This window comes from Podarcis melisellensis (genome assembly GCF_964234715.1).
Source record: "Podarcis melisellensis genome assembly, chromosome: 4".
NCBI lineage: Eukaryota > Metazoa > Chordata > Lepidosauria > Squamata > Lacertidae > Podarcis > Podarcis melisellensis.
This window is the reverse complement of record NC_138531.1, coordinates 44,323,470-44,348,208: the sequence shown is the minus strand read 5'-3', so window position 1 is coordinate 44,348,208 and position 24,739 is coordinate 44,323,470.

Below are 24,739 nucleotides of genomic sequence, written 5' to 3'. Positions count from 1 at the left end.
GCTTTGTAGTCTTTGAAGCACTCAGTTACGGTTTTTTGGGTCACCGTCAGTTCAGTATCTGGTAGAAAACTAAGTGTGACCTTCATATTCTTTAAAGATAGAATATTTCTAGCATAACCAATATTGTTGCTTTCACATAAGATTCTGGGTTGACTGGAAACATGGACTTCAGTACATCTAATGGCAAATTGAACATTATTATTTGAAGAAAAGAATATGACACAAGTTATAACTACCTGTATTGCTATCTGTGGCATTGAACTGATTGTTTATTAAAACATGTAAGACAATACTAACTATGGAAAAAGGAGGATGAGTAAAACATTAGATTTGGTTCAATGGTTTGCTAATGTGGAGGCCACACTAAACCATTAATGGAAATAAACTAGGGAAATAATCACATCAATTCTGCTCAGCCCCTGATTTGATTTAAAGCCACATTATCTGTTTTTATGAATGTGAATTATGTTGATCTGCATCTTGATCTAAGAGGACTGGCTATATAAAGCTGAGTTGCATGGGTTTGTTGTTGTTTAGTCGTTTAGTCGTGTCCGACTCTTCGTGACCCCATGGACCAGAGCACGCCAGGCACTCCTGTCTTCCACTGCCTCCTGCAGTTTGGTCAAACTCATGTTGGTAGCTTCGAGAACACTATCCAACCATTTCATCCTCTGTCGTCCCCTTCTCCTTGTGCCCTCCATCTTTCCCAACATCAGGGTCTTTTCCAGGGAGTCTTCTCTTCTCATGAGGTGGCCAAAGTCTTGGAGCCTCAGCTTCAGGATCTGTCCTTCCAGTGAGCACTCAGGGCTGATTTCCTTCAGAATGGAGAGGTTTGATCTTCTTGCAGTCCATGGGACTCTCAAGAGTCTCCTCCAGCACCATAATTCAAAAGCATCAATTCTTCGACATGGGTAAGAGATGGTAAAAAGAAGAGATCCAGCAGGCTTAGGTATACAACTTGCCTCAGGGATTGGTAAGAACACTTGAAAACCAACTTTGTCATTTCAGGCTGATTCTTGGAGCACTATCATGGGTTGCCTAGATAACAATATACTAAGCTGGCCATGCAAACTGACCATTGGTGTCACAGTAGAGACAAAGGGAACTCTACACAACATTCTTAGTTGGAAATGCAAGAATGGGGAAGGGAAGACTGCATCAAGTCCAGAAGAAGAAGAAGAAGAGTTTGGATTTGATATCCCGCCTTTCACTCCCCTTCAGGAGTCTCAAAGCGGCTAACATTCTCCTTTCCCTTCCTCCCCCACAACAAACACTCTGTGAGGTGAGTGGGGCTGAGAGACTTCACAGAAGTGTGACTGGCCCAAGGTCACCCAGCAGCTGCATGTGGAGGAGTGGAGCCGCGAACCCGGTTCCCCAGATTAGGAGACTACCGCTCTTAACCACTACACCACACTGGCTCCCACACTCTTGGTCACACTCTTGGTCACACTTCTTAGCTGTAGGAAAAGTCCCAAAGGGCTGAAAATTCATATTTGCCACCTAGAAGGTGAACTTTGCTCACCCAAACCCTTCAGATAATATAAGTGTTCCTACCCGTAATTCATCTTCTTTTGGGCCTTCTTCCCATACAACTCTTGTAACCTGAGCTGGAAAGAAAGCGATTTAGAAATAGTTGTATGTACTTCTTCCAATCAATGCAGACACTTCCATTCACATTGTGGCAATGGCCCTTCATCAGTGTCTGCCCCCAATGCGAATGTTATTCAACGACATACTGTACTTCCTTTAACTTTCATAGCTAATAGCTGTTGATAGACCTGTGCTCTATGAATATGTAAGGCCCAGCAGATACAGTAGAAGTCTTCTCTAGCCTGATGTTAAAGGCCCTTATGTTTCAGCAATGACAAACAGGCAAGCACCTTCTCTCCAGTAATAAGGTGGCATGCTTTCATAATTTATTTGAGATATATTGCTCATAGATCACATTTGGCAAATCTTGCTGGCATGTCACAGTTTAAACCATTAACCTTCAGGTTTCTGCAGCAACAATTTGTGTCTTTTATTTGTAGCAAGCTTTTAATTTGAATTACAAATTCCTTTGTGCTTGACTTATTAGTAGTTTATTGTAGAGTGAGAGCTTGCAGGAGTGAATTACTTTCCAATTTGAACTCTTCAGTATCACTACATTATTGAAATTATGTATATCATCTCCTATAAGCATATCAAGTACACTTTTAAACATTCTAGGAGACAAATTCACAGCCTCAGAGATTATTAAATTGTTGAGTTGTTTATTTGAAGTGTATGTGTATGCCAATGCTGCATAAAGGTGTTTGTAGTGTAATATTCTCATTTACTGTTTTTTTGTGTAAGATATGAAATATTTTCATCAACTTGATTTTGTTCAGACCATGAGTACTAGAAGTCTGTTGATCAAGGACACACAGTTGCTTTGAATGTTTGTTTCCAGATTTAAATATTTAAAAACCACATTTAATTCCCTTTGGATCACCTGCTGCTTGAAATTAAATCAAATTGTTTTAAAAATACAAATGTACTTTGCAGGAGCCAGAATCTAGTACGAAAAGAGTTTTACAACTGATACATGATTTTGGACAGGTCGCAGGATTTAAGCTAAATAAACAAAAAACGAAGGTGTTAGGGAAAAATATGACAGATGCAGAGTCAGAACGGTTTCAGAGAGAAACAGAATTATCGCTGGTGAAAAAGGTAAAGTACCTAGGGGTTAATATAACAGCTAAGAATCTGAGTCTATTTAAGGATAATTATGAAAAATGCTGGTCTGAAATCAAGAGAGACTTGGAAAGTTGGGCAAAATTGAAACTTTCTTTGTTAGGCCGAATTGCTGCCATTAAGATGAATGTGTTGCCAAAGATGTTGTTTTTGTTTCAAACATTGCAAATTGTGGACAAAACGGAGTGCTTTCGGAGGTGGCAGAGAGATATCTCTAAATTTGTCTGGCAGGGCAAAAAGCCCCGAATTAAGTTTAAGATACTAACAGACGCAAAGGAAAGAGGGGGCTTTGCCCTGCCAGACTTAAGGCTGTACAGTGGTGCCTCGCAAGACGAAATTAATTCGTTCCGCAAGTCTCTTCGTCTTGCGAGTTTTTCGTCTTGCGATGCACGGTTTTCCATAGGAATGCATTGAAAATCAATTAATGCGTTCCTATGGAAAAAGCCTTCCCCCGACCTCTTCTGGCGGGCGGCATTTTAAAATCGCCCGGGACAGCGGAGGACTTCTCCGCTGTCCGGGGCGATTTAAAAGCCCCTGGGAAGGCAGGCAGGGGGGACAAAGGCTTTCCCGCCCGGCCGCCCGGCTTCGGGACATCGTTCCGATGCCGGGCGGCTGGGGGAGGCGTTCCTGCCCCACCGCCCGGCATCGGGACGATGCCCCGAAGCCGGGCGGCTGGGGGAGGCGTTCCTGCCCCACCGCCCGGCATCGGGATGATGCCCCGAAGCCGGGCGGCTGGGGGAGGCTTTCCTGCCCCACCGCCCGGCATCGGGACGATGCCCCGAAGCCGGGCGGCTGGGGGAGGCGTTCCTGCCCCACCGCCCGGCATCGGGACGATGCCCCGAAGCCGGGCGGCTGGGGGAGGCGTTCCTGCCCCACCGCCCGGCATCGGGATGATGCCCCGAAGCCGGGCGGGGGGGGGGAGGCTTTCCCGCCCGGCCGCCCGGCTTCGGGACATCGTTCCGATGCCGGGCGGCTGGGGGAGGCTTTCCTGCCCCACCGCCCGGCATTGGGACGATGCCCCGAAGCCGGGCGGCGGGGGGAGGCTTCAAAAGCCGTCCGGGGACTTTTAAATCGCCCCGGACAGTCCCGGGGCGATTTAAAAGCCCCCGGTTAGGCAGGCAGGGGGGGCAAAAGTCTTTGCCCCCCCTGCCTGCCTTCAAAAGCCGTCCGGGATAGCGGGAAGCGCTTCCCTGCTATCCCGGACGCTTTTAAAATGCTGGCGGTGGGGAGCAAAGCCTTTCGCCCCCGCCGGCCTTCCTGGACCTCTTCTGAAGTCCGGAGGGGGGGAAAAGGCTTTGCTCCCCACCGCCAGCATTTAAAAAAAGGTCCCCGAGATTTCCCTATGGGCTTTCGTCTTGCGATGCAAGCCCATAGGGAAAATCGTCTAGCGAAGCGTCGCAAAAACCGAAAAACCCTTTCGTCTTGCGGGTTTTTCGTCTTGCGAGGCATTCGTCTAGCGGGGCACCACTGTATTATGAAGCCGCAGCTTTCTGCTGGCTGAAAGATTGGCTACTTCTTGAAGACACTGACGTGCTAGATTTGGAAGGTTTTAACAATGCTTTTGGGTGGCACGCATATTTGTGGTATGACAAAGTTAAGATAAACAAGGCCTTTAAGAACCATATTGTCAGAAAAGCAGTGTTTAATGTCTGGACAAAATACAAAGACTTATTAGAAAATAAAACTCCGAGGTGGCTTTCACCCTTGGAAGCTAAGGCTTGGAAAAGACCCAATATGGAAGCCTACTGGCCGAAATATTGGGAATTGTTAGAAAAAGATGGGGACAACTGGAAATTGCAGAGTATGGAGAAAATGAAGGATAAAGTGCGAGACTGGTTACATTACGCTCAGATTAAGGAAATTTTTAAAAGTGATAAAAAGCTAGGATTCCAGGTGGAGAAATCGAAGTTGGAGACAGAGCTGTTAGAACCTAAGACTAAGGTACTTTCAAGAATGTATAATTTGCTGCTGAAATGGAATACGCAAGACGAAATGGTTAAGTCGGCTATGATAAAATGGGCACAGGACATTGGGCATAACATTATGTTTGAGGACTGGGAAAGGTTGTGGACCACTGGGTTGAATTTCACTGCATGTAATGCTTTGAAAGAAAATGTAATGAAAATGATATACAGATGGTACATGACCCCAGTTAAACTTGCCAAAATATACCATTCGTCTGATAACAAATGTTGGAAATGTAAAGAAAATGAAGGAACATTCTTTCACCTCTGGTGGACTTGCCCTAAAGTGAAGGCCTTCTGGGAAATGATATATAACGAGTTGAAAAAGGTGTTTAAGTATACCTTTACCAAGAAACCAGAGGCCTTTCTTCTGGGCATTGTAGACCAGAAGGTGTTAAAGAAAGATAGAACATTTTTCATGTATGCAACAACAGCAGCAAGGATACTACTTGCTAAGAACTGGAAAACTCAAGATCTACCCACACTGGAAGAATGGCAGATGCAACTGATGGACTATATGCAACTGGCGGAGATGACTGGCAGAATCCGAGACCTGGGAGAAGAAAGGATTGAAGAAGATTGGAAGAAATTCAAGACTTACCTGCAGAAATATTGTGATTTAGTGGAATGTTAAGAAGGATGCTTGGTTATAAATAATTGGCCATCATTAAAATAGATTAAGAATTGATATTTAAGCATGTGGTCATAGATTTGGAAATAAGATGATAATTTGCTTGACAAAAATTATTAAAGATGCAAATGGGAGCGGGAGGCGGGAGGAAGTTCAAGAATATTATGAAACTTTGTTAAAACAAAGCAATAATGTTCATTATTATTGTATTTTCTTATTAAAAAACCTTAATAAATATTTATAAAAAAAAATAAAAATACAAATGTACTTGTTCAGGTAGGAGAAAGAATTCATGCGAGAAATCCAGCCATTACTCTCTTTTTCCTCTCTTAGGACAGTGGCATATCATGGGTTGCTAGCACCTGAGGCAAGACAAGTATCACACCCCCTAACCTTCTCGCGAGCATCATGCAGGGCTGCCCCCTGGAGACAACAGGAGGACTCTGTGGCTGCTCCTCATGTAGGTTACCTGCCACCTGCTGGTTGCCTGATTTGACTTCTTGTGAGCTCCTGGCAGAGCAGCAGCTTCTGCTCCTTGGCAGGCTTGGCAGTGTCAATGAACCTCAGAACCCCAGGTACAGCAGGCATAGGAGGAGGGTGGTGGGGAGCAGGCAAAGGCTGAGAAGCAAAGGGCACCTCAGAGCTGCTACCTCTCGACTACAAGGTGAGGGATAGGAACCTTGCAAAAGGTCTTGGCGCCCACACTGTTACTCTGTGAGCTCCTTCGGGACAACCTAAACAGCTTAGGCAGCCCATTGGTCCTCCTCTCGCTTGCAGGAGAGACCATGGCTGGGCATGGGGCTTTATTTGAACAGTGGCGCAACAGGTAGAAGTTGAGGGAAGGGAAGGGAAGGAAGGCAGGATGGTGGTAAACTTTACCTTTCCTTCAGCACTTTCCCTTGACACTGCATGGTCAGAACCGGCTTTCCTGTGTGGCCAAGTTTTGAATCAGGGTCTGTCGCGGCTCCCTCCAATTTTCTGGGTAGTTGCAGCTTGCATTTGATCAAAGTTTTTTAAAAATAATAATTTTTTGTCCTGGGCAACTACCCCTGTGGCCCCTCCATGCTACGCCACTGTCATAGCATTCCTATCTGTGATTTTCTCTAGTTCTGTGGTAGTTCTGTTCTGCATTAAGCACCCTATTCTGTACTTTCTACAGCACTGCCCCTGGCAATTAGTTGGTGCATGCTGAGACCCCAATAGGATGGCCACGTACACATCAACCAAAAGAGGAAATTCACCACCCAAAAAGTGGTTTACATATTATAATAGATATGTCTAGAGGCAAATTTTGAGGGAAATACTATAATGTAAACAAAAATGCAAGGCATCTCACCACAGTAGGAAGACTGTGACCGGGTAACCTGTATATTTGCTCAGTCTGTTGACCAGATGCTAACTGTTGATGGACAACCTCAAAGTCCCTGCTCTCTCTTCTTATGGTTCATCTTTAAACTAGATTTGGATTGGCTAATCCTTTAAATGGAGGGCAACTTCAAACAGTTGAATTATCCACTGACAGTCTTCTAAAATTAGAACTGCTCTAAGTAGAGTAGGGTGCATGCTGACCCTAGGCCTCAAAGCCGTCAGGCACAGAATACAGTTTGGAGAACTTGGATTTGCTATACTTTGTATAAATGCCAGTCCCTCTAAATTTGTCTAGTGAACAGAGGAGTACTTTGCAGCTGAACTTCAGTCCCACATCCCTACAAATGAGCTCATGAACCTTGGTCTAAGCCTTAATTTGGCTCTGGTTGCCCTGGCCTCTATTGGACAAGCTTCAGGCACATGTTCTGTTCCTTAATTTTTGGGAAGAAGAAAATCCTTAAGTGAATGGCTGAGCTAAAGGTAACCTGGCTATTAGAACTGATGTAAAGTGACAGAACGGGAGGCTGATGGATTGCCAATAGAGACGTGATGGTCAGACAGTGCAGCTACTGCTTGATTCTTCCTCTGCTTCCTGCTTTCCCTTTGCAAGCTGTTGTTCCCCATTGCTTTGCTTCTAGTCAAGACCAGAAATAAGCCATGTCAAAAGAGGAAGGATTTCAAGCAATAGGCACCTCCTCCTCCTGCCTGCACTTCTGTAATGGAAAACATACTCTCTCCCTGACACTGACTTTACATCTTTAATGTTTATTCATCCCCGAAACTTGGAAGTACATTTCATTTCCTCCCCCTTTTTTGCCATTTAAGGGGGTTTCCTGCAGCTGTACAGCATTTTCCTTTTTGTATGACACTGGCCCACCCACCACCCCCGCTTCTTTGAAAAATAGGGTGTGATGTCAAAGCTTAACAATTTCTTTATCTGTACAAAATGAACCTGAGGCACTTCAACAAGTACTTTCGTGTGTAATCAGAAGGTCTGTTCTGCAACAAGTTAACAAGTCTGATGGATGTTCTGAATTGAGTTTTTGAACCAAACAAAAGGAAGCCTGGGAGTGAGGAAGATATAGACTTGCCTTTTAAATATATTTTATTTTTCTGTTTTCTGAAATCTTCTTCGTTGAAGCACACTAAGTCAAAGGCCAGTGGATCTGTGTACATTCTGAAAGGTGTTGAAAACGCCTATGATGTCACTACATGAGGGAGATGCATTTTTCAGAGATAACATGCTGTGGGTCATGCCGCACTGTTATGGTCCCACAGACGTGTGTTCTTTTCTTTGTGATAGACAGTATATGTTTCTATCTCTTGTTCACGCTGATTAAAATGCAAGCAAGTAAAGGCAGGTGGGAGGCTAAGTGTACAGTTAGATAATAATGAAATGTATTTTCTGTTTTGCCTAATCCTCTATTGGTAATTAAGACTGTGCCCCACATTTTGAAAACAAATTTCTAATGTTTCTAAATACATGTCAGCAACAGATAGACACTGCCAAAATCTCAAAATGTTCAAAATTAAAAGCTTGATCATCATCAGCACCTGAATTTCACCATTTCCCCTCTCTTTCTTTTGTTTACAGATAGCTTACTTGACAGTAAGTACTATAAAATAATTATAAAACCATCCACCCCAAAAAGAAAGCATAAACAAGAAAATAACAGTAATTTATATTGATCCACCTTTGTAACAGTATTGTATTCCTAATAGAATCACAAAGTAATATATAGATCGAACTATACTACAGTTAAATTAACTGAAATGGTTTTTAAAATGTTGGATTTGGCTGGAGATATAAGAAAGCTAAGAACACATTTACTGATGTATGATGGGATTGTTGTTTAATTGCGGATTACTGGGAAGAAAATCCACAAAGTGTTAAAGATATCATTAGCTGCAAATCAGAAGTGAACTTGACAACAATACTTTTAGGATATTTGCAACATTATGTACAGAGAAACTCTTGCGTTCTTGTCATACATATGTCATATATACATTAGTGTAGATCAAACCTATCCATTCTTAAGGAAATCAGCCTTGAGTGCTCACTGGAAGGACAGATCCTGAAGCTGAGGCTCCAATACTTTGGCTACCTCATGAGAAGAGAAGACTCCCTGGAAAAGACCCTGATGTTGGGAAAGCTGGAGGGCACAAGGAGAAGGGGACGACAGAGGACGAGATGGTTGGACAGTGTTCTCGAAGCTACAAACACTAGTCTAACCAAACTGTGGGAGGCAGTGGAAGACAGGAGTGCCTGGCGTGCTCTGGTCCATCGAAGTCGGACACAACTAAACGACTAAACAACAACAATGGTTGTGGCCCTTAACTTTCTGCCTCTGTTCCTGATGGCCTGCCCACACATGCTTGCCAGCCGTTGGAAAGGAATTCCCCTAGACCCGCGGGATCCTGGGGCAGTCTTCCCACCAATGGCAGCTCAAATCAGTGGTCCCCCCGGAGGGCTCCAATAAAGTTCTGGCCATTTTTAATCCACATCATTGTCTGCCTTCGTACTCTCTCACCTCACTATAGTATCAGGCCAAGGGGGTTGGGAAGGCACTGTGACTGGGACCACAATATCTGGAAGCTGTAAGTTAGCCACTTTTGTGCTCAGTGAGGCACTGGAGTTTGTTCAGTGCTCTGTCACTGGAGTGCACCTTCCGTCTAGCAAATGTAAGCAAAAATTGAAAGGCTGTGGCGTGGCTAATCCAATCCAATTCATATTGTGCACTTCTATTCTAATTAATCACAATTAACCACAGAAATATTAATATATGAGAGGAGAATAAATTAAACATGAACCAAGAAAATAATTTCTAGGGAATTTCACAAACAGCTGGGTTAATTTCTTTGTTTATTGCTATTCTGTTTAGCATTTCATTATGGTGTGAGGTCAAATATGGAGGAAACATCGTTTCAAATAACATTTGAGACAATTTTGAAATAAATCTAAGGCTTTACATTTGTATACATTTCCACCCTTAAAAATATCACAAAAACCATAATATGCATACAAACAAGATTTTCTGAAACACCTTAGGGTAAATGAGGTATAATTGGATGGGGGGCAAGGGGAAACCATCTGCATTAAGATGGAATATGTTAGGCAGCAGTGCTTTAGGGTGAAAGAATCATATGTATTAAATGAAAATGAGCCAAGTCTTTCTCAAAGCAGAGGTTGGAGTCTCATAGAAAAATGATAAAGAAAGAGACATTATACAGAGCTGAAATCTGAAATGTAGAAGTAATCAAATAAATAACAACACCCTGGATGTAATCTTTCTTGAAAGAAGACTTAGTTCTGAGGCTGTTAGTGTTTTCAATTGATTAAACACGGCCTTGACATATTTGGCAACGTGCAAAACTAATGGGGCTGTTTTCCATTGTATCTAGGTGAGTAAGGTCAGACTTAAAGCCCGAAACAAGACAATTCCAAGTCTAGAGTAAATATAAATTGCGGGTTGCAGAGGGCAATCAGAATCATGTAGCAATTTCTCTATATTTTCGAATGTGTGACACAGTTCATTCAACCTAGCTTGCTTACATATTCAGCAACAAAGGAGAAGTTAGAGAGACTGAAGAGGCCTGGAAATTCAAAGCAACTTTTGCAGCTTGAAGTAATTTTAAATCTCTTCATTCAAAGGTGAATACCACTTGATGGAGAATTTACACATCCGTGTTCATCATTCAAGGACTGTAACAACAAGGGATAACCTGCATTTATCCAACAGCCATCTGCAATCAACCACTGCACATCATTATTTGTGAGCTTTTCCATCACATTAAACACATCCCTAATGTAGGCAGTTTGCGATCCCCCCAAATTAAATAATAATAATAAAAATCATACCACATGCTTATTCTACATCTATAGATTTATTTTAACCTAAGGTTACCAGACGTCCCCGTTTCCTGGGGACAGTCCCCGGATTTACAAATCAGTCCCCATGCAAAATCAATTGCAGCTGAAAAGTGTTCCCGGAGTCATTGAAAAAAATCTGGTAACCGTATGTTAACCTGAACCTTGCAACCACTGTCTGAGGCCCTCCTTCGTGTGCCTCCTTCATGAGAAGTCTAGAGGGTAGCAACACAAGTACAGGCCTTTTCTGTGGTGGCTCCTCATTTATGGAATGCTCTCCCCAGGGAGGCTCACCTGGCACCTTCATTAAATATCTTTAGGCACCTGTCAAATATGTTTCTCTTTAACCAGGCTTTTGACTGATTAACACGCTATGTCATTAAAAAAGTGTATTGGGGGGGATTATTTGGTTTGCTTATATATTTTGTGTTATCATTTTGTATTTTTCTGTTGTGAACCACCCTGTGATCTTCCGATGAAGTGGGGTATAAAAGTGTAATACATAATAAATCATCAATAATAATAATAATAATAATAATAATTTATTTATTTATACCCCACCCATCTGGCTAAACAGGGCTGCCTTCAGATGTCTTCTAAAAGTTTGGTAGTTATTTTTCTCTTTGACATCTGGTGGGAGGGCATTCCACAGGGAGGGTGCCACTACCGAGAAGGCCCTCTGCTTGGTTCCCTATAACTTGGCTTCTTGATGCGAGGGAACTGCCAGAAGGCCCTTGGTGCTGGACCTCAGTGTCCGGGCAGAACGATGGAGGTGGAGACACTCCTTTAGTTATACTGGACCGGGGCCGTTTAGGGCTTTAAAGGTCAACACCAACACTTTGAATTGTGCTTGGAAACGTACTGGGAGCCAGTGTAGTTCTTTCAAGACCGGTGTTATATGGTCTCTGCGGCCGCTCCCAGTCACCAGTCTAGCTGCCGCATTATGGATTAGTTGTAGTTTCCGGGTCACCTTCAAAGGTAGCCCCACATAGAGCGCATTGCAGTAGTCTAAGTGGGAACATGCACCACTCTGGTGAGATAGTCTGCAGGCAGGTAGGGTCTCAGCCTGCGTACCAGATGGAGCTGATAAACAGCTGCCCTGGACACATCAAGTTATGCAGATGTATATGCATATGCATAAGCATAGGATTTCAGGATTAAATCATGTGCAGTGCATTCCCTCCCACTGAATTGCTAATCATCTTAAAGTTCTTCGATGGTCTGGAAGCTTTAAAACTTTAGGAACCCCTCCTACCTTATGCCCTTCCCCACTCTTTCAGACTGCTGGGAGAGGTGGTATGCCATGTTCCATCCTTAATAAATATCAGAGCTGTAAGGGCTTGGAGCTACATCTTCTCCATGGTATTATCTGGTCTGTGGAATGCTCCAATGGCTGAAACATTTTGGCCCCAGCACTACTCACTTTGTACTGCTTTGTTAAGATACAGCCTAAAAAAGAGGGGAAAGATACAGCTGGGGTGGGGGGTAGGTAGGAGGCTTGCTGCAGATGCCTCCACACGGTTCTGCCATCTCATTGACTTTTGTCCTAACATTTAGAAATATTTCTAAAGCATTTGTCACAAGTATTATCTTTTTTGTAGTCTAAATTTGTTACTTTGCATTTTCATCAAGAGTTCTCTTGTCCTTGATAGTGTGAGAGCTCACGTAGCCTTGGCTCCAGCTTTCATTATTTTATAACTTTTGTTATTTGGATGGGTTTCTCAGACAACAATCCAGTAGCCACTTACACGCGACTAAGTCATATTTAACTCAATGGAGCTTACCTCTGTGTAGATGTGCATTAGAATGTGCTGATAACATTGGATGCAATCCACATCTATTAAAATCAAAAGCAAATCTTCCTCTTAATTTCAGTGTCACTGTATTATATTCCTGGATTATGGGAAATGCGCAGGTCACTTAATTAGTATGGTCCTGTTAGCTCCACAGCTATCACAGAAAAAAAAATTGTATAACACAAAGCTATGGTTTTGCAGATCTCTTGATTCACTTTAACAATGTTCCTCTTCATTCCTATGGGGAGAACTTCTGATGGGATGGCCAAATAACAAGACTGTGATGGCCTGGGAATCCGATTCAGATGCTGAACCAGAGGAATTCCAGCCTGCACAGGAGTCCCCGCCCCCAGGGCCGGCTGAGCTGGGGCAGGGCCTTGATTCTGAAGCGCCTACACCTCTGCCGGATCCTCAGGAGCAGGCACCAGGTGAATCCACTCTGGCTCCGGAGGTGGTTGAGGACTCAGTGCCTACAGGTAAGTCTCCCCCTGGGTCCAGTAACTCCCCAGCCTCTCCTGAACTGCAGAGGCTCAGGGCAGAGAGGCGAAGGGAACTGGTTTCTCCCAGGAGGAGTGCTCACCTTAAGGCCAGGAGAGACGGTCTCCTGGGGGCCGGGACCGCCCCTGGCCTCAGAGAAGATAACGCCAGTCAGCCCGGTCCCAGGTTGCGGGAGCAACGTCGTCGAAGAGCTGTTTTGGCCAGCATCCAGTCCTGTTCCCCCAGAGTTCCTGTCCTTGCCCGGCTTCTCGCTGTGGACCCCGCTTCGCCTGTGGAGGACTGTCTGCTGACCCTCAACTCAGGTCCTGGACCTCGCCCCACAGTAACCTCCCCCCTGGACCAGCACAAAGACAGACACCAGGACTGGGTTGAACTAGAACCATTTCACTGTCAGGAGCAGGTGTCAGGAATAAATCACATGGAGTACGTGGCATTAATGCTTTATTAGAAGAAACATGGTCAGCTCAGGAGCATCAGGCCTAACGAGCACAGCAACTCTTATTGGTAGGTCTTACCCCTATGAGGAAGTTGTGGAGGTTGCAGGTCCCTGTCTTCCCAAAGTTTCCTAAATCTCCTCCTCCCCAGGCTCCTTCCCAAGCAATCTGAGACTACACCAATATATCTGTCTCTGCTTCACCCTCTTCATACCTCTTCAGGTCCTGGGAGATGAGGGGGAGGGGAGCTTGTCACAGCAGAGGGGGAGACCCCCTGGCTTCTTCATCAGTCTGACTCATGTCTGCTTCTTGACCTCCCCCTGTCCTGCTTCCAATTCTGATTCTGGACTTCTCTCTGCTGCAGATTCCCTGTGATGGCCTGGGATTCGGATTCGGACTCAGATGCTGAACCTGAGGGATCCCAGCCTGCACAGGATTCCCCGCCTCCAGAACCAGCTGAGCCGGGGCTGGGGCATGAGCCTGAAGGGTCCTCACCTGTGCTGGATCCTCAGGTGCAGGCACCAGCTGAATCTGCTCCTGCTCCTGCTCCTGAGGTGATGGAGAACCCATTGCCTACAGGTGTTCCACTCTCAGCCCCGTCAGAGGAAGCTGAGGTTACCTCTGGGTCTGGTAACGCTCCAGCCTCTCCTGAGCTACAGAGGCTCAGGGCAGAGAGGCGGAGGGAACTAAGTTCCCGCAGGAGGAGTGCTCGCCTCCAGGCCAGGAGAGGCAAGTCTCCAGAGGATTGGGGCCGCCCTATGCCTCAGGGGAGATAAAAGCCAGCCAGCCCCAGTCCCAAGTTGTGGGAGCAACATTGTTGGTTGCTAGTTCCTGCCTGAACCCTGTTCTGCTTTTCTGCCAGAGCTCCTGACCCGTCCTGGCTCCCGGCTTGCATGCCTGTTCCTGACTTCACCTGACTCCCTGCCCTACACCCAGCTTCAGCTACTACGGACTGCCTCCACATTGCACCTTTGACCACGGACTGGATTTGGACCTCGCTTCTCGGGTAATGCATGGGACCAGCACACTCCCCCTGCTCCCTCTCCCCTTCAGTTTCCAATACCTCCTTCTTCCAATCTTCTCCCTCTAACCACTCATCGTCATCCTATCACCAATCACTGAGCACTGAGCCTTCTTCGCTTGGGGGTTTCCCAGCTGGAGCTTCCCACCATTGCTCTGTGTCCAGCCAGTCCATGACATTTATTTAAGATTAAACTCATTAAACCCCTGTAGAGGCGGAAGCCTATTGGTGTGCGAGCAAACCTCAGCCTGGATGAAACTTCAGACGCTAGGTCAACTAAACTTCTGCTACAAGCACTGGAAGAAAAGCCATCCAGCCTGCCTGCCACTCCCAGGGCACCTAATGGAGAGCTCTTGCCAATCAGTGTAGACCAGAAGCAGCCAACTTGGTGCCTTCCAGATGCTGGTGGAATATAACCCCCATCACTGAACCCTGACCTTTTACCATATTGTCTTAGGATGGTGGGAGTTGTGGTCCAACAATGTCTGGAGGGCAACACACTGACCACCACTGTAGACAATACTTGTGCTTTACTGTTGCTACCCTCCCTGGGATCTTAGAGTGAAGGGGAAATAATAAATTGATGATGATGGTGGTGGTGATAATGATTATAATTGACAAACTTGTTATAAACTAGCTTTCTATGTTCTTCTTTGACACCCCAACAAGGCATCATCACAATGCTATATGTATATGAGATGTTGGTTATTCAAGCTGATATGCCAATGCCTCAAAATGTTCCACATAACAACAGCATATTTTAAACATAACCAAGGATAGCAACAGCTGACTATCACTTGGAGAACCTAAACTGTTTTCAGCATCTCACTAGTACACACAAGGCCAGTTTCTATTAGTTACTAGGGTAACATGTATCGAAGTATTCAAATACCTTTCAAGGTTGAGAGGCTGCCTATTATCTCACTGTCATTGTCCTACCAATCAAAAACTTGTCCCTGTACAAAAGGAAATAATTGCTTGGATAGCATTTGAAATATTTTTTCATCCCTTTTTAAATTTTATGTTTATTTTTTATTAGATCAATCATTACTTCTACATAAAGATTCCCTTTGGTTCCAACAGGATCCATCACCCATCACTTAAGATTCTGCATATCATGTCTAATGTAGGTTCTGTAATGTGAATGGAAACAAAAATGTCAGATTTAGACCTCAGAGTCCATTTGCACAAATGGTAGATTCACAACAGACTATCTGTTTTTCGGCTCTTCATGATCACAGTTGACTAATGTGCCCATGATGAGAAAAAGCTACCCGTTTTCCAGCCGTGTTGGTTGTTTCTGTCATGACCACACATTCACCGCAAGTAGGGAACTGGCATGAGCTGAATCAAAAAGTGTCAACCACAAACTGAACAACTGTAGGAAGGAGCCCTTACTATATTTTAACAAATGCCTTGCCTTACCTTGAGAAATGTCTACACCCACATCATAAGAAAATAAAAAGAGCCCTGCTGGATCTGGCCAGCACCCATCTAGTCCATCATCTCACAATGACCAACCAGATGCCTGTGAGATGCCCACAAGCAGGATATGTGATTTTCCAAGCAATTAATCTGCAGAGGCATACTGCGTCCAACAATTGAGAGAGAACACAGCCATTGTGGCTAGTAGCCATTGAAAGCCTTCTCCTCCTTGAATATTCTAATCCTCCTATAAAAGTTCTTCACTGGGTATCTGTGTCATCAGAAATAAGTCGAGTGGTGACCAATGGTGATCAGCTATGGCAGCTCAGTTATGGAATGTCCTCTCCAAAGAATTATGCCTGCCTGGTACCTACTCCATTGTCCGTTTGGTGTCAGTTGAAAATCTTTCTATTCTCCCAGACTTTAACTGCTTTTCCCCCTTCATAATTTAAAGAAGGGCAGATTTGCTGTGTATTTTAACATACTGATTTAAAGCATTTTAGTGCCTTTTGTATTTGCATTTGTCTTACTGAATTTTGCTTTAATTTGAATTGTAAAACATTCTAGGATAGTATTATGAATGTTTACATGAAATACTACTAAGGAATAGATGCCCCAGCCTGCCAAGTCTAGCAATACAATTCCTGGGGTGTGGGGGTAGGTAGACTCTTTCTGATCCATAGCAGAGAAGTGCCCACTCACCTTACTTATTGAAGCAAGAATTCACCTGCTATTTCCTGTGGAAACTTGCTGGGAATAACGTCCCTTACACAAATTCTGCCCATAGCTTCTAAGGAATGTTATTGGGGAATTGAGTATCTCTTTAATGTGACATTCATTTCCCAGCAACAAAAACAAAGATGGAGCCCGAATCAGCTACTTCTGGGAGAAACAGTTGGTGCAGCGTAAACACCACTCTTAATATGAAAATAAACTGGCATTTACCATAATGCTAGGTATCATTTTTCTAACAGTTAATCAAAATGAAATGAAAAATAAAATTATAGACTAGTATCTTATGCGTCTGCTGCCATGCGGGATATCTTCAGGGGGAGAAAAGTCTAAGGAGTAAACCCTACACAAATATAGGGTGGAGTCCCTAAGATGGTCTTGTACGCCTTCCAGCAACTCCTGCAGCCAAGCTTGTGTCAAATGTATTGCTCTGCTTTCCTTTGGAAACACATTGGCAAGGCCAAGAGGGATGGGTCTTATAATATGGGCAGCCCAGAACCTCCATATATACTGCAAGGCTTGCATCTCAGGAAGGTCACTTCAGTGCTGCTAACACAGTGGTTTGACTTCACCCCTGGAGGCACACTCCATTGCCCACAAATGCATTTGGAAATTTGCATCGGTATATATGAATATGTACATCAGTGGGTGAATAACTGTGTCTAGCCCCCCCCCCCAGATGAAGCCAGTGTTTAAGGGACCACTTACACTGAGGTGACACCAATGCAGTTAGTGACAAAATTGTTCCCTCTGGGGCTATGCATCATGTAGCAGAGAATGGTATTTAAATAGATATAAAATGCAACTGAAAATCAGTGTAAAGGTGAATAGTGAGATGGCAGGAGGGAGAGGGCTTTTTGTTACCTTACTACTTTAACAAAAAGACACAATCAATAAGCAATTATTCCATAGTTCATAGATATCACTTATTGGCCACTCCTGATCATGAGAGGGAAAAGTACCCTTCAGTCTACACAAATTGCAATGACAATGACTGCTTTTGGGACATAGAGTGAAATTAACTTCTAGGTTATCCCCGTCAAGGGCCATTAAGTCCTGAACTATGAGGGACACTGTGAACAAGTCATATTTTAGCCTCCCCTGAGCACAAAGGAGGCAGGTTCTGCTCTGTCCCTCCAAACCCTGACCTTCACTGAAATTTATGTGGAAATGAAAAGGGGAAAAGAAGGCTGCAGCCCTGCCAAACTCTGATGATGTGACTCATTTTAATTATTGGTATTTGGAAATTAAATGGCCTAAGGCTTGTTTGGCAGTTTGTTTCAGGCAAAAGAATGATTTAAGCTGGCTCCAGCATTCTAGTACCTTTTTACAGCAGGTGTTGTGTGAGGCACTCATTTTTCTTTTTACAGAATGTCCTTGTAAGCATAATAACAATTAGGAAGGTAGGCCTTCGAATCAAGATCACCTCTTCTCTCTGACATTCCTCCTTGGGGCTACTTCATTACTTATAATTTTATCAACAAACTTCCCACCAGCCCATCTTTAAAAGTGGTTTTGAATAATAACACCATATGGCTCCTTTAAGAGCAGAGTGTCTAAGGGACTGCACCAATAATGCTGAATAATGAGCTAACTGAATTTCTTTTCCCATCAGCACATTCTTCTCACTGCTCAGTATGTTCAGAATGTTCATTAGCAATGACAAAAAAGAGTGTTCACGTGATTAATCATAGAAGAAGAGTTGGTATTAAATGAGGTTAAATTAAATTATCTCATTGTATATCCATGTTGTTCTCCTGGCTAAAGGTCTGATCTAGATTTGGTTAAATTTCAGATTTTAATCCTACCCCTTTTCAAAGGCGCTGCTCCTCTCATTACTTTCTATCTTCATCAAACCATAGTGTACAGGTACGTCCAAACTGTGGTTTAAGCAGTCCCTCCAAACCAGGACTGAAAAACGGTTTGATTCCTGGTTTGCAGTCTTCATTTTGAGGGAATCACCCTGCTGGTTCAGACGTAAGAACATACCATGGTTTTAGTAAGGCAGAGGACTGTACTCAACCAAACAGTTATGCTAGCGGAAGCCAACACAACGATTCCCACAAGTGCAATAGAAATCCCCTCTCCTTCCCCATGCCATCTCCAGATCTGCTCCCGAAGGTTGGCACAAGAGGCACTTTATCAGACTGATTGAATAAGCTTTATATCAAATGGGTGGTTTACATTCACCACATTGTTTAAAAATGCTTCACTCATATATCAGACCCTACTATTCATTTGAGACTTGAACCCCTGACTACAAGCTTTACAAATAATCTGGGTGTTTTGCTCTGCTCCCCCCCATATGGATTCACTAAAGAATACTCTGTATTGCATTGCATTTCTTGCACTAAAATCTCTTATGTTGATTGGCTGAGCTTGTGTGATGACATGGAATGTTCATAAACGTTTCAGTTGTTTAGGACCATGTTGTCAGAATGTTTGCAGTCCAATATCTATGAGGGAGGGAAAACTTATCCATTTGACTGGTACTTAAACTCTACACATGTCATAGATGAAGGAGGGTGTTTATGGGGAAGCCTGTGGACAAGGAAGCTATAATAGGGAGCAAGACCACTAGGAAGCCCATAGACACTTAAGAAAGGTACAGAATAGGCAATTGATTGAGAAATGGGAACCTGAGGGAAGGGTGGAATGATGGACTATTATTTTTTAAAACATAGAAAATGTTAATTTATACTTTTATTTCTATTTATTTATAAGGAACTCTTCCAGAGAGGAATAGAGAGCAGTAGTGATGGGTGGAAAAGAGATGGATGAAGGGTATACCAGCCATCACTGAACAGAAACATCTTTGTGACACATTGCAAAACCCCTTTATTTGTAGTATTTTTTGTGAGACTAGCAATTCAAATACCTTCTTGTCTGCCCCCTAGAAACTTGAGTGCCTAGAAATTAGAAATATTTAATAAACTCTGATATCTGGCACTTAAAACTCTGAAAGTACAGTAGCTTCTAAACAATTTATGCTGGTGATTAATAAATTCAAATATTTTCCCAGATACCTCATAAGCTTTCAGTGCTTGTAGTAAACAGGTAATCTCTTAGAAATATATTGGTTTTTCGTATATTTACCTTAAATCTACTTCGTTTTCATGTTTGTTACTTACCACTAGTTAAATACACAAAATATTTTTTTCCTCAGAAACTAACAGTGTAATCCAATACAGTGGTACCTCTGGTTACGAACTTAATTTGTTCCAGAGGTCCGATCTTAAACTGAAACTGTTCTTATCCTGAGGCGCGCTTTCGCTAATGGGGCCTCCGGTGTGTGATTTCTGTTTGCATCCTGGGGCAAAGTTCGCAACCAGGAGCAACTACTTCTGGGTTAGCGGAGTTCGTAACCTGAAGCGTTCGTAACCAGAGGTACCACTGTACAGATATAATCAGAAATTATGTCCCATTGAGTTCAAGAGAAGTAAGTATACATGCAGCCTTGGATTAAACAAGGACTGTACATGAATCAGTCTCAGAATTTTTGAGCAGGAAGAAAATTGACCTGGCCTTGAAATGCTGAATTATAAATTATAAAGACTAAACATATCTGAAGAGTTAGGTAATGTGGCCAAGTATTGTTGTGATCATTCTGAATTGCCACACTTTGGGTGAAAACAGATTTAACAAAGAAGGATAAATTCTGCAAAGTGGGAATTGTAAAAGCTAAGCTGCTATTGTTTGTCACAATTGAAAAGCAGTATAATAAGTCTTACATACCACAAGGAATTATCTGCAGATTCTTCAAGAGTTTTAACTCTCCTACAGAATACTAGAGTAGAGTTCTGAAGAATTTTCTAGAGGCCTTTATGTTTCTAAAAATGCTACTTATACCCTGTCAGAAATGTTTGAGCATGGCAGAAGGCTAAATGTTCACTGCATTCATCAAATGGATCATGAATGCTATCAGCTCCAATGGTACTGATTGTTAGGTGAAGGAGAGATGTTGACTTATATTAAGCCAAGCACCAAGCACACATTGTTAGGGTATCCACTCATCTCTTGAACCTATAGCAGGTCAATTGGTCTCACACTGTTGAGGGTGGAGCAGGGTTCTCAGGCCACAGAGAAGAGCCTAGACACAAAGGTTGTAACCATTTTATCTCTCTCCTCTCGCTTTCCCTTTAAAAACAGCATATTGTGAAATTACTGAAGGCCGCATACAGCATACTATTAGAATGGGAGACGAAAGATGAAGAGGTAAAATCAGTTATGATTAAATAGGCACAAGATGCAGGTCACAATATTATGATGGAAGAATGGGAAACATTATGGAAAACTGATTTAAAATTTACAGATTGTTCCCTATTGAAGGAGAATTACATGAAGATGATGTACAGATGGTACACAACACCAGTGCAGTTAGGGAAAATTTATAAAACTAGTTCAAATATATGTTGGAAGTGTAAGGGAAAGGAAGGGACATTTTACCATATGTGGTGGGATTGTAATGTAATTTTAAAAAATTGGGAAATGATATACAACGAATTGAAAATATTTCATTTAACATTTGTTTAAAAACCTGAAGCATTTTTGTTAGGGATTGTAGGGAAAGATCTGCCAAAAAAGCTGAAAAACATCTTCATGTATCCGACAACTGTCGCGAGAGTTCTAATAGCACAAGAATGGAAGACTGAAGAAACCCTAACTAAAGAATCATGGCAAGAAAAATTGATGGACTATGCAGAACTGGCAAAACTGACATATAAGCTACGGGACAAGGATAACTGTGACTTTAGGGAGGAAAAATGGGGGAAAAATAAAGATGATATGTTTCTGGATAATATGTTTTGTTTTAATTTTGAATTAAAAAAATAAAATAAAAACAGCAAATCAAAGTAATATGCGAAGATTCTGTCATGATTCTATCAATGCTGATGGATAAGGTACAGGAAATGAAATTGGATTAATTGACGGAGTTGAGTTCAATTTCAACTGAAAAATTAAATGCACTTTCCAATGGCGAAAGCTCCACAAGCAAGGGGCAATATGACAGAATAGAAATTAGTCCTCCTTGCAATCATTTAGATACCAGCTTTCCTAGTCATTGCAGTTATAAAGCAATGAAGTGCTAGCTGGGACCTTTTCACTGCCAATACTGGATTCCTCACACTGGTGACACAATCTGAAGGAAAGATGTTTGCACACACACACTCCAACTATCCATGCTCAGGTCAAGGGAAGTAATAATACTGCTTTGTTTTATTTTGGTTCAACCACATCTGGAATACTGTGTCCAGTTTTTGGCACCACAATTTAAGAAGGATATTGATAAACTAGAATGGGTGCAGAGGAGGCTGGTCAAGATTATCAAGGGTCTGGAAGCCAAGTCTTATGAGGAATAGTTGAGGAAATTGGGTATGTTTAGCCTGGGAAAGAGGAGACTGAGAGGAGATATGATAGCCATCTTCAGATATCTAAAAAGCTGTCACATGAAATATGAAGCAAGCTTGTTTTCTCCTGCTCCAGAGAGTAGGGCATGTACTAATGGATTCAAGTTAAAAGAAATGAGATTCTGACTAAACATCAAGTAGAACTTTCTGACAGTAAGAGCTGTTCAACAGTGGAACAGACTTTCCTAGAAGGTGGTGGACTCTTTTCCTTGGAGGTTTTTAAGCAGAAGTTGGATGGCCATCGGCCCTGAATGCTTTACTTGAGATTTCTGCATTGCAGGGGGTTGGACTAGATGACCCTTGGAGTCCATTCCAATTCTACAATTCTGAATTTCTATGATTCTATCACACTGCTCCAAATAAAGACTCAGCTATACACTCCACACAACAGGATGTAACAAAAGTCAAATTGAGATTATTTCTAGGAGAAACCAAAGGTGGAAACTACAGTGGAGAAGTGGGTGGGTGGAATCAGAAATGCTTAACCTTTTCTTAGCTGACTGCTTCTACATTCAAAATTGCCCCTCCCTCCAAGCAAGACTGCTTCTCACATGTTTGGAAAAATATTGTGAAGCATGGCTGATGGGGAGGGTTATTTGTAACAGAGAAGCATGAAAAGGTTAAGCATCCCTCCTCATTCACTGCCTCTTCTCTGCTCCAAATCTTCCTCCTGGACTTGCTTTTTCCTAGGGCAAGCTGCAACTGGGTTTTTGTTACATGTTTTGGATCATGCTGCTGGTAGTATATACCCAGTGTACTTGCACAAAGTGCAGTTCTTGATAGCTGAATCCAAGGGGCACCTCCACAGTCTCGCATCCCCCATCTGTGCCACCAGAAAAGAGTGGAGAAGAGGTTGCAGTGGATTCTGGATTCCAGTAAGATCTCACAAGATCCCTTCAAAACCACCTGACAGCCTCCAGAGGCCCTGCACAATCTTGCCACAGCCTTACGACCCTAGTAAACAAAGTTTCAGTGGGGATGGCAAGGTGGGGTGGTGGCGGCAGGAATTGCGCAAGGCGGCACCTTCCAGTTTACCTCAGGGGAGACACTGCTAGCTTTGACTCATTGTGCAGTGATTTGCAATAGGGTGGCATCTCAGCTATGGAATTCCCTTCCGTCAGACCAGTTTTGGAGCGCCTCCCGATCCGCTTTGGACATTTTGACATTATGGTCAGTTGACACAAATTCAGAGGGGGGAAATGGGAGTGCATTCTAAGCGCACTCCCAAATATTTCCTTTCCTCCTTTGTAGCCCAGATTGAACTCCACCTGGGCTGCAAAGGAAGACTTCTGCCGAAAGCAGCAACCCCCACTCTGGGCAGGGATTGGTTGCATTACAGAGATCTCAATGGGGAATTTAAACTGTTGATGCACTGGAACATTGTTCCTTTTCAGGTGCGGCTCAAGCTGTGCCTGCAAAGGGAGATCCTTTGTATCAAAGGAATTCTTTGATTTGAAGGAATAAGCCAGAGTGCAATGTAAATGCATTCCTGGTTCTTCATTTGCACCAAAATACTAACGCCTTTTGAATTTGATGTATTCTTTTGATTGCTCTGCAGGAAAAGGTGGCTGTGATTTGCCCAAAGCAGCCTGGCAGGCCATTCTCTAAGGTCTACAGGGCAGAAGTTCCCTCTGCCAGCCTGAGAGGTACACCACGTGGCATTGTTTTTACCCGGAGTTTTGTTGGGTGGCTGATATGCTTTGACCAGTTGCTGCTGTATGTTCTGGTTTGATATTAATCTGGTTTTAATTGCTGTATTTTGTTTTTATCCGTTTTATTGTATAATCAGCTGTATTTGTTAGCTGCTGCCTAGTGGGACATCTTCAGGAGAATTAAAGGCTAAGGAACACACTCTACACAAATCTGGAGTGGAGTCCCTAAGGCAGTTGGATGGTGTCTTGTAGGTCTCATTCCCACAGCTAAGGTGGTGCCAAATGTATTCCTTTCCTTTGGACCACATTGGCAGGGCTGGGAGGGTGTGTATTGTCATCTGGGCAGCCCAGGACCTCCATGCACACTGCCGAGGCTTGTGCCCTGGAGAGGTCACTTAATGCAGCAAAAACAATGCAGGAAGCAGCAGTTATGAGTTACTAGTCTCTACAACCATAAGAGGCACAATGATTCTCGAGTGGGTTGACTTCTCCCCCCGAGGTGCACCCCATTGTCTCTTGAGACAGAGCAACAACAAAAAAGCTGTATTCGTAGTTCACCATGATATCACACACGGCATGGTAGGAATCACGTGTGTGTGTGTGTGGAGTGAGAATTCCCTCTGTAGCTCCCAAAATACTACCACCAGCTTTAGGGTGCAAGACGTTATTAAACAATTGTCAAGATCTCCCATTCATTTCATCACCCCACTTCTGGAACATATAACATACAAAGGAGGTTGCAAAGTGGTTGCTTGCCTCCTTCGCACTCCCTTGAGTCCTTCTGACACAACTGCTTCATCATTGTTGCTTATGCCCTTGCTCCGCCAGCAATTGGCGTTAATTTTGTTCTAAGTACAGTTCATCTTCTATCTCTACCTTCGAGCCTTATAGGCAATCTATTGTAATTGTAGCTTTTATATCATCTTGAGGATGCCCTTCACCTTGGTTTTACCCATATTTCTTTGTTCATCTTGTTTTCCCATGTGATACCAACTTAATATCTTTCCAGCATTGCTCTGCAGTTCAAAGCTTGTGCTCTTTCTTATCTTTCAAAAAGGAGAAGAAAAAAGGGAAAGGAAAAAGGACGCTTAATCTGTCTCCAGTACAAGATTGACACATTCAGGTCCAGAAGGCCTTCTTAAAACAAAGGACAGGAAATATATAACTATAGAAATATTGCCCCCTATGAACTACAATATGAGTAGGCAACAGTTTACAGGCCACAAG